The sequence below is a fragment of the Panthera tigris genome, chromosome B2 (genome assembly GCF_018350195.1).
Source record: "Panthera tigris isolate Pti1 chromosome B2, P.tigris_Pti1_mat1.1, whole genome shotgun sequence".
Lineage (NCBI taxonomy): Eukaryota > Metazoa > Chordata > Mammalia > Carnivora > Felidae > Panthera > Panthera tigris.
Window position 1 is genome coordinate 56,644,860 of NC_056664.1, and position 10,121 is coordinate 56,654,980.

Sequence of the window (10,121 nt, forward strand, 5' to 3'; positions counted from 1 at the left end):
AGATGTGAAGTATCTATTGTGAAGAATTATTATATGATAGTATCAATTACAGATTATATTCAATAGGAAGTATTTGATAAGTACATTTTTGCTTTTTCATAGGCAAATGTCTGAATATGTATATATAAGAAAATGTTTATACAGTGTGAATTTACCACCTTTATTTTAGTCTTCTATTCTGATTATTCTTATAAACACTTGAAAGTCAATGATAAATTCAGCTACTGTAAGCATTTTCAAGCATTTAATTTCATATTCTGTTTAAACAACCATAAAAATAATACAGTGATTTGAGGGCTAAATTCCCTGGAGTAAGTCAAGAGGCATGGAAAAATGAATATCACATCAAAGTGAATATTCAAAACTGAAGTAAAAATTAAACATGCTCACAAGCCCTCAAATCTTTAAGGCATATTTTAGAATGCACCATTTTCCAAACTGAGAAATAACCTCTTTATAATATTGTAAAAAAGTGTCTCTGTGATGATGAAAAATAGTAGTAGAGAATATTATTATCCATAATATATAGAGAGCTCTTTCTCTCTCAGCAGAATCTTTTAGTGAATTCTTTCTAATAAGGGCAAAATAATTTAATGAAAGATTCTGCTAACGTAGAAAGAAATATCTGATATTACCAAACCTCACTCCTAAAATAGTTCCCTTTGAAAGGAATTAAACTATTGTAACATTATGACGATGACACATTTTTGTTTCCATGAGGTCAAATAAAGTTAGAATATACTAAAGATTATTAAAGAAAAGAAAGCTATATATACTTTTACTTTTAAAATGACCTGAAAATTGTTTTGACTGCGTGGAATTTTTTTTTTTTTTTGAGAATGATCCATTTGAAATGGATAGGACTTCAGCAAAACTCAATTTGCTGTCACGAAAGAGCCAAGTTTTGAAGTACTCTAAATGTTTACTTTTCTGCACTGCCAAGCAAAAGAAGTCATGCACAATTGGACTTCTTGGTAAAAACCATGTGCCCTGGACATGTTCTTGCTAAGTTGTGGCTTAAGGCAAAAAAAGTACAATGTAACAATTCCTTTTCGAAATAACATTTACTCTGGGTTCAACGATAACGTTTTCTCATCTTTTGAAGCAAGTTGGTTGGCAACAATAGCACCTTTTTTGGCATGTGAGATGATAAAAATTCTAACTTTCCCAATATAGCCAGCTCCTGGTTTTCATTCATCCTGAGAATTTTTATTCCATTAGGGAAAAATTCTTATTTGACAACATCCTTTTATAACTGTAATGTTGATCAGAAAGTTGAAATTTGACAGGCAAAATTTAGATCAGAAAAAAATATCAGTGCCCGATGCACAGATAAGTGGGACTATGCCTGGAAACACAAGTGATTTTGTTGACTTGATTTGGAAAAAAGCTATACCTAATAGTTTCCCCACTGTATTTGTATCAGGCTCTACTAATAATCCATATGTAGCCTTGGCCATCACCCCCAAAATCATGGAAAACATCAGATCCAGCAATTTGACTTTCTATTTTTTACATGATTTTCAAAAATTGGCAAATAAATATAATACGGCTTCCACAAGCACAGATATTTCTTTTTCTTTTCCTTTTCCTTTTTCTTTTCTTCTAGCTAGTAAAACCGAAAGCTCTTGATCACTATTTGAGCAGAGATTTCACATTTTTGAAAGGCAAAGCAAATCCAACTCCCAAAATGGTACATAAAGAGAAGTTATTCATAACATGCTTGAATTTGTGAGTGCTTTTGGTCATAAACTGAAGAATGGCTTTTGATTTAAGTTTAAGAAATCATTATTATGGTTGATACCAAAAATATTTAAGCTGCCACTCTGGATGACAAAATTGGAAATTATCAGCTGTGACATCATTCCAAATCTGAAAGAAGTACATCTGCAGAGTGGAGAAGAAAAAAAAAAGTAAGTATAACTTACCATTTTATCCCCAAACAGATATTTCAGAGGTATCCAGAAATCTCAAAGAAGTCTGCTCTAAAAAAAAAAAAAAAGCTGAACTAATTCAGACAACTATGAATGTAGAGAAATATAACACACCACAGATTTACCACCAACCATAGGAAATAAGGCATTATGAGGACAGATACAAACACCTTAGTGTTTCAACAAGTTTGTTTCTTCTCCCTTCTAAGAGTTCAACCACTGTCTTGAAGTTGAGTTTCTCAATTTCTAGTATTTTATTATGTTTTATTAATAAGTATTTAGCATTACTAAACAATGTAGAATACCATCTCTCAAGTTGTTAATCTTTATATGTGACAATCATCCTCTATATATTCTATTTCAATTGCTTATAATTATTTTGGAGAGATTTGTTCATGTTTGTATGTATAATTCTAGCTTACTAATCTTTCGTAGCTTTGTAATATCTCATCGTATTAGTGTTCTACAGTTTCTTTCTTTCTTTTTTTTTAAATGTATATCCATTTTTCAGAGACAGAGACAGAGCAAGCAGGGGAGGGTCGGGAGAGAGAAGGAGACACAGAATCTGGAGCAGGCTCCAGGCTCTGAGCTGTCAGCACAGAGCTGGACATGGGGCTCTTGAACCCACGAACTGTGAGATTGACCTGACCAAAGTCCAGATGCTCAACCGACTGAGCCACCCAGAACCCCCCATGACTTCTTTATTAATTCTTCTATTGATTATATCCGAGTTGTATGTTAGTTAGGAGAGTGAAAGTTCAGGCTGCAATAAGAAGCACCCCAAAAATATCAGAAAAAATTTACTCCTTGCTCATGCAGGCTGCTGTAATTTAAGATGTTCAGCTCTATGGAATTGTCAGGGTTCCAGGTGACAATGGCTTCCATCTAGAAAATGACAGTCATCCAGATGTGGGGAAAGAAACAGAATTATTGTACAATTCACTTTCCTTCCAAATTTGTTGTCCAGAACCAGTCATGTGGCTCAGCTCAGGACAGTAGTTTCCATAAACCTCAAAAGGAAAAGAGAATCAACCAGAGTCCAGCTCCAACAGGTCCAGGGGTTCCCGAAGGAAGGACAGCGTCGGTGAAAAAGTGAAAATAAAACAAAACTAAAATAAAACAACTCAAATAAAAAGCTAAAACAAAAAATAAAAATGGGCACAGGCAACAGCAGTGTGTTGAACTGGCCTATTTATTGTAGCAAACGTGGCATTATGTTTGCTAGTGATTTCCTTGTAGCATACGTCATCTATGTTTTGCTAACATTGCCTAATTTTGAAAATGTTCCTATGTATAATCAACCTTTAAGAAATAACATGGTGATTTTCTCATAATGTTCCCTCCTGCCCTTTGCTTATTGATTAATTTCATACATTATTTTATTATGCATCTGCCTTTATCTATAATCTATAAAGCATTTGCTTTGCTGTTCTCATGAAAGGCCTTCCATCTCTCAACATCTCAAGTGGAACAGTTACAGGGACATGACCTCTTAGTTGTTTCCCTGAACCATTTGAAGCCAGAGGAACAATGTTTTTGCCTCCGTCCAAGGTGCCAGGAAGGGGCTGAAACAGCCTTTGAAACCCATGCCTCATACATTCTTAGAGAGACAATGCACCTAGGAACCAATGAACCATTCTGTACCTTAACCAACTAGGTTCAGTCATCATCTGGAATGCCTAGGGGTTGAAGTCACCTGTGCCCAGAGATACACTCCTTAGTTGCCGGAGTGGGGCTTTCTAATCAATATGTCTCTCCTTTGTCAGCCTCCTTTGCTGGCAAATGTATGAGGCTATCTTTCCTGTAAGTAGAGGAGTCTCCATAGGGGATGGCAAGGGCTAAATGTTAGGCCGTACAATTTCTTGCGGAACCTTTTCTTTCCTAATGGTTCTTTTCCCAGGGGGGCCTGTCGAGGGCAATTCCCCAACAGACAATACCCAAGGTACTTTTATTAAGGCCAAATTACCTAAAAGCGGAGTACAAGAAGCTTCACTGTTGATGGGCCGCCTTGCAGTCACCAATCCGTCCACAGCCTGGGCCTTGCCATCAGGCTGGGATAGCTCGGCTTCGAGCAGATCACCGTTTGTTTCTAGTTCTTACTATTGCAAACCCTACTGATGTCCTCTTGTATTCACATGAGAGAAAACTTGGGAGTGAAATTACTTGGCCTAGGGAATACCACCTTTTTGACTTTCTTAAGTAAGAATCAAATCGCATTTTCAGAGTTCTACTACACTCCCACCACAAGAGAATGAGGGTTTCTGTTTCTCATAGTGCTTGCTAATTCTAGGTACAAAAGTTCTCTTGTGATTGGTAAGCATATCATTTTATTGTGATTTTAATTCACATCTGCCTGATTGCTGGTAAGGTTGACTATCCTTTTATTTTATTTTTTGGCCCACCCAGTTTGTCTTCTATGAATTAAATATTCATATCCTTTGCCCACTTCTCTATTGAGTTGCCTTTTTGTATTAATTTGTAGAAGCTCTTTATGTATAATGATTTTATGCATGACAAATATAGTCTCCAAATGTGTGGATTATCTTTGTAATTGTTATCACAATTTTAGATAACACAAATTTTTTTCTGTAATTCTAATGCAAATTAACTCCTTTCCTTTATCATTGGTACTTTTTAAAAACAGTCCTTACCCAAGTATCATAAAGACATTCATTTCTTTTCTAAAAACTGTAAATTTTGCTTTTCAAATTTAGTTCAATTACATGTAATTCTTTCTTATGTGGTTCCTGAAAGAGTGAACTGATTTTTAAAAAATAGACTACCAATTGTTTCATGATTATTTACTGACTAGTACATTCTTTTCTTCTGATCTAAATGTCACTCTTGCCATTTATGAAGTCTTCATGTATAGAAATACTTCTCTTGATTCACTAAGTAGTTGATTAATATGTCTATCCATAGGGTTAATATATGACTGTCTATAGCTTTAGAGTAAATTTCGATATCTAATGGGACAGTTAACCTCACTTTGTTCTTTTAATATAACAAATTTTGGTAGTTTTTAGTCCTTTACTTTTCTATACCAGAGTCAGAGTCATGTCAGAGTCAATGTCAGAGTCATCCTAAAAATGTCAACGAAAACTCTGTTAGCATTTTCAATAGAGTTGCATTAAATATTTAAACATGGAAAAAAATTCATCATTGATATTGAGTCAAAATGATAATTTATTTATGTGTTCATTTATTAAGAATTTTATAAATAACTAGTAACTAATAACATAAAATTCTCCATTAAAGTAATACACATATTTTGTTAGATTTATTTATAGATAGCTTTCATTCTTTGCTTTTGTTGCTTTAATAAATGATACATTTTTAAATTACATTTTTAGTAAATTTGTGGTTGTGTAAGAATGCAATTGGTTGCTATATATTGACATATAAAATTACTTCCAAATGTATGTTTGTATTTTCTCTTATTTTTCTTATATAAAATTATATTATCTGTAAATAATGATACCTTTGCTTCTTTCTTACATATTTTATTAACTTTTATCAACTTATTAATAATATTTAATGTTATCAAGAATAGCAAACATCCTTATCTATTTTCATATTTTAAATAGAATGCTTTCAATATTTTACCATTAATTATAACTTATTTCATAAATGTTTAGTAGCTAGCCTTCAACTGACTTAATAATCTTCAGTATGTTGAAGGTGTTTCTTTTGCTTTTATTTTTTTTTATTTTTTTATTTAAAAAAAGGTTTTTTTTACATTTATTTATTTTTGACAGAGACAGAGCACAAGTGGGGGAGGGGCAGAGAGAGCAGGAGACACAGAATCCGAAGCAGACTCCAGGCTGCCAGCTGTCAGCACAGAGCCCAACGCGGGGCTTGAACTCACAAACCGCGAGATCATGACCTAAGCCAAAGTCAGACGCTTAACTGATTGAGCCACCCAGGTGCCCCTCTTTTGCTTTTATTTTTAAGTAGAAATAGTTTACCATGAAGAGTTATTGATTTTATCAAATGGTATTTTTTTGTTTCCATTTATGTGACCAGATGGTTTTTCTTTTTATTCTTCTTTTATCTCACTTAATCCTTTTATTTCTAGGATTATCTCCACAATTATTATGCCATTACTCTTATTAGAGCTTTTGCATCTATATTTATAAGTGAAACTAGTCTGTAATTTTTATTCTTCTCTTGTCTTTGTCTGGCTTAGGTTCAATGGTTTTTCCAGCTACATAAAAATAGTTGGGGAATTTTATCTCCTTTTCTATTCTCTGATAGAGATTCTATATGATTGAAATTATCTATTCTTTAAATGTTTAAAGAGCACACTTCTAAAATCTAGGCTTTTATTATCTGGTAATTTATTTAACCACTACTTTGTCTACAAAAGCGGGCATTACACTTTTTACAGATGATACCAATATGGCCAAATTGAATCTAATACAGCTCTAAAAACAGTCTTGCAGATTTTTTAATCCTTATATATCTTGACATGATAAATAACATTTTGCAAATATGGCAAAGACATTTTCTAAATAAATAAAAAGATGAAGATGTCTGCTAAAATGAGCAAGTAATTCACAAAATAAATACAAATGAATAAAAGGACATATAACCAAAACCTCTCCAAATTGAGAGTTCTCTCTCTCTCTTAGAAAAGGTTAAATAATGGTAATAGTGCTGATGAATGTTCATTCAATGTCCACTTTTCTATACAACTGGAGGCAATATAAATTGGTACCATCCTATTTATAATAGTTATTGATAAGTTTTGTATATCTAAGCTCTTAGAAGAACAGTGATTATCACTATAATGAAGATAGAGTGTTTGTATCAGTAAATTGTCTTTGTTATACTCATAATACCTACTCTAGTGTTTTGGAATGGAATAGGATCTCAGATTTGTTATACCCTAATAAGTAAACAATTGTATCTGAATCCCTAAAGCATATTAGTATTTCACATATTTATACTCCAGTGGTTCTAAATAAGACATAAATATTTAGCATCTTAAGTTATTTCACTTAGCATATAATGTAAACCAAAAATTGACTCATGACAATCTCCATGAGTGCTAAGTTATAACATTAACTGTATTCAAATGTGGATTTTATGGATAATTAGTCATTTGTCCAATAATCTATGATAACCTCTATATCTTTCCCTTTTCCTATACAGTTAAAGTCAAAATGACCTGTAGTCCACTAAAATATCTTTCTGGAGAGTTAACATTGTGAATATTCCCCAGCTTGGTAAAAATAGTAATTTTACCCTGCTTCAGGAAGCATGGCACCTACTCTAAATATCTTGTTATTAAGTATAGAACTTAATGGTTGATTAGCTTAGCTCAATGCAAAATACAGATTTATTTGGAGAAGTTTCAATAAGAAAATTTGAAAAAAAGCTTACCATCAAAATTTTTTCACTTGACCTGATGAGACAAATCAAGCCCATGATAGTGATTTAATGTTGCAATCAGCAGTGTGTCAAACCTGATTGATGTGTCCCTTCAGATTCTGGCAGGCAACTTGATCACCAAAGCCTCAGACAAATTCTCCCCAAAATCTCTCTGACTAACCAGACCCAAAGAGATTCTTTTAGTCAATTGTCTTTTGTTTTGTCCTTGAAGCACAATGATTTTTTTTTGCTGTTCAGCCCCTCTGCTTTGAATTGAATAGTACACGGTGACCTCAAGATGTTATTTACGATAGAGAGCTACACCTACCTTTCAAAATGTCAAATGTGTAGTCAGGTGGCAAAAAGTGATTTCTCTGTGGAGACTTAAGTAAGAAAGTAATAAATGTAATTTTCACAAAACACCAGTTTTAATAGCTATCAGTGTGTTATAAACACAATGAAATTTACAATTGGTACTGAGTCAGCACTCAACTGTCTTCTTAACTCTCACCTCCATGGGTGTAGACCTGTTGCTGAGAAGGCAGAGCATACATCACCAGTCCACACATCAGCTGAAATCTCACTGCAATTCAGAGGTGAACCAAATGATAGTCTCAAAAATAATGTGGTATTTTTTCCTATCATCTGTACACTTTGGAAAGTCTTACTAAAAGTTTTATGAAGTTCAAGGACATTTGTGTAATTTATCATTCACTTCCTGTTCTGCCTTTGTAGGAAAGGCCTTCCTACATGGAAGAGTGGCAGAGAGGGAATCTAGATTATGGTGACTGAGAAGTTACAGGAAATGATGTGTGGTTCATCTAATGTCTTGATACTCAAAGTACGGTCTGTGGATCAGCAGCCTGAGCATCACATGGGAGCTTGTTACAAATGCAGATTCTTATGCCCACCTCAAAACCACTCATTCACAATCTTCTTTTAATAAGATTCCCCAAATGAATTGTATGAGCATTTGGATAAACAATAATTTAAAAGATTACTGCATTTGAATATGGGATACAGATGGCTCCATACAGCCAGCGCCATTCCCTTAACCTCTCTGAGCCTTAGGCTCCATATCAATTCAATAATTAATAATAATCTGTGCTGACACTCAAATGGAGTTATTATGAACATTGAGCTATGACATGCAGCAAAGTATCTGACAATCTTAGATTATCAATCACTGTTACTATTAACTTTTCTAATAGGGAGCCCTTATTTCACCAGTTCAGATATATTGACATTTTCCATTACCTTCTAAGTAAGATATGTCTTTTCTATGATACTACAATATTTTTTTTCTTTTTTTTTTAATTTTTTTTTTTTTAACGTTTATTTATTTTTGAGACAGAAAGAGACAGAGCATGAACGGGGGAGGAGCAGAGAGAGAGGGAGACACAGAATCGGAAGCAGGCTCCAGGCTCTGGGCCATCAGCCCAGAGCCCGACGCGGGGCTCGAACCCACGGACCATGAGATCGTGACCTGAGCTGAAGTCGGACGCTTAACCGACTGAGCCACCCAGGCGCCCCAATATTTTTTTTTCTAATGCTCTTCCATATCTACTTCTTCTTTGTGGCCAGGCACATGTAGGGATTTTACTTCACTGCTCCTAATCCCTTGTGTTGGGCAGGGCCACATGACCAATCTGGTCAGTGGTCCAGGACTAAAGTGCCACTTTCCAGTAGGAACATTTATTTGCCAAAGTAAGACTTTTCAGTGGTCTCTTCTCTCTTTTGCCTGGTTCTTCTAGATGGTGGAATATCCATCAATCTGAGTCCCTGAGTATAAGTGAGATTCCTTGCTGGCAGGTGGTCAATATATATCATAAATAAAAAATAAACATTTCTTTCATTAAGCCCCTGAGATTTTAGAGTGGGTTGTTAATATAAGCAAGTCTACTGTGACTGATAGGCACATCTCCTTTTCAGTACCAATCTTCAAGATTGCAGGTTGGCTTTAGATACTTCAGTGATGTAAGTCTTCTGGGCATAACTTCACAAAATACATACACTAAATATATATATATATATTATATATATATATATATATATATATATATATATATAATATATATATATTTGTAGTGAAGAATCTGCATGATTTTTTGAACACCCCTGATTCAGCTTTGCTTCTTCAATCTGCCCTACAGAGCTTAACCAAACTGATCTTCTTTAAAGACTCTGAAATCTGAGATTCCTCTAGTCCTTATTTTTGACCACATATTCTAGCTCAGTATTGCAGATACAGCTCATGTGTTCTTTCATATTTCAACACTGACGTTGGTAATTGATGACCGTAAGTTTTCCTGAGGAGACAAGATATACCCTTATAATCATTTTTAACTCAGAAAATTTGAAAGCCTCTAATAATCCATCAAAGTAGACCTGAAAGATGAAATAAATTTTGTAGCATTGGTCTAATTTTTTAAGCTTAATGTCCTAAATAGATTCCTTAAAATCTGGTCTTGCTTTTTTAATTCCAATTTTCATTTCCTACAACTTCTCAAAAAAATAACCTTTTCTCAAACCAAAACACTCTGCCACACTTTTTCCAACAAGTAAAATGCAATAATGTGAAGTATGATTGAGACCTTTTCTTTTCTTGGAGTTTAAGTAGATTACAGTGCAGATGGTGACCTGTTGAAAACTAATTGACAAAACTGCCCAGCCTTTGTCGTGAGACACGTGTGTTCCCAGGTATGAGAAACCTCACTGATTTATCCATCTTGACCAATGAGAAATATAAGACAGCATAAAAATAAACAAACACCTTAGTTTCTCAGGGATCGCTAAACTTATCAGGGAACT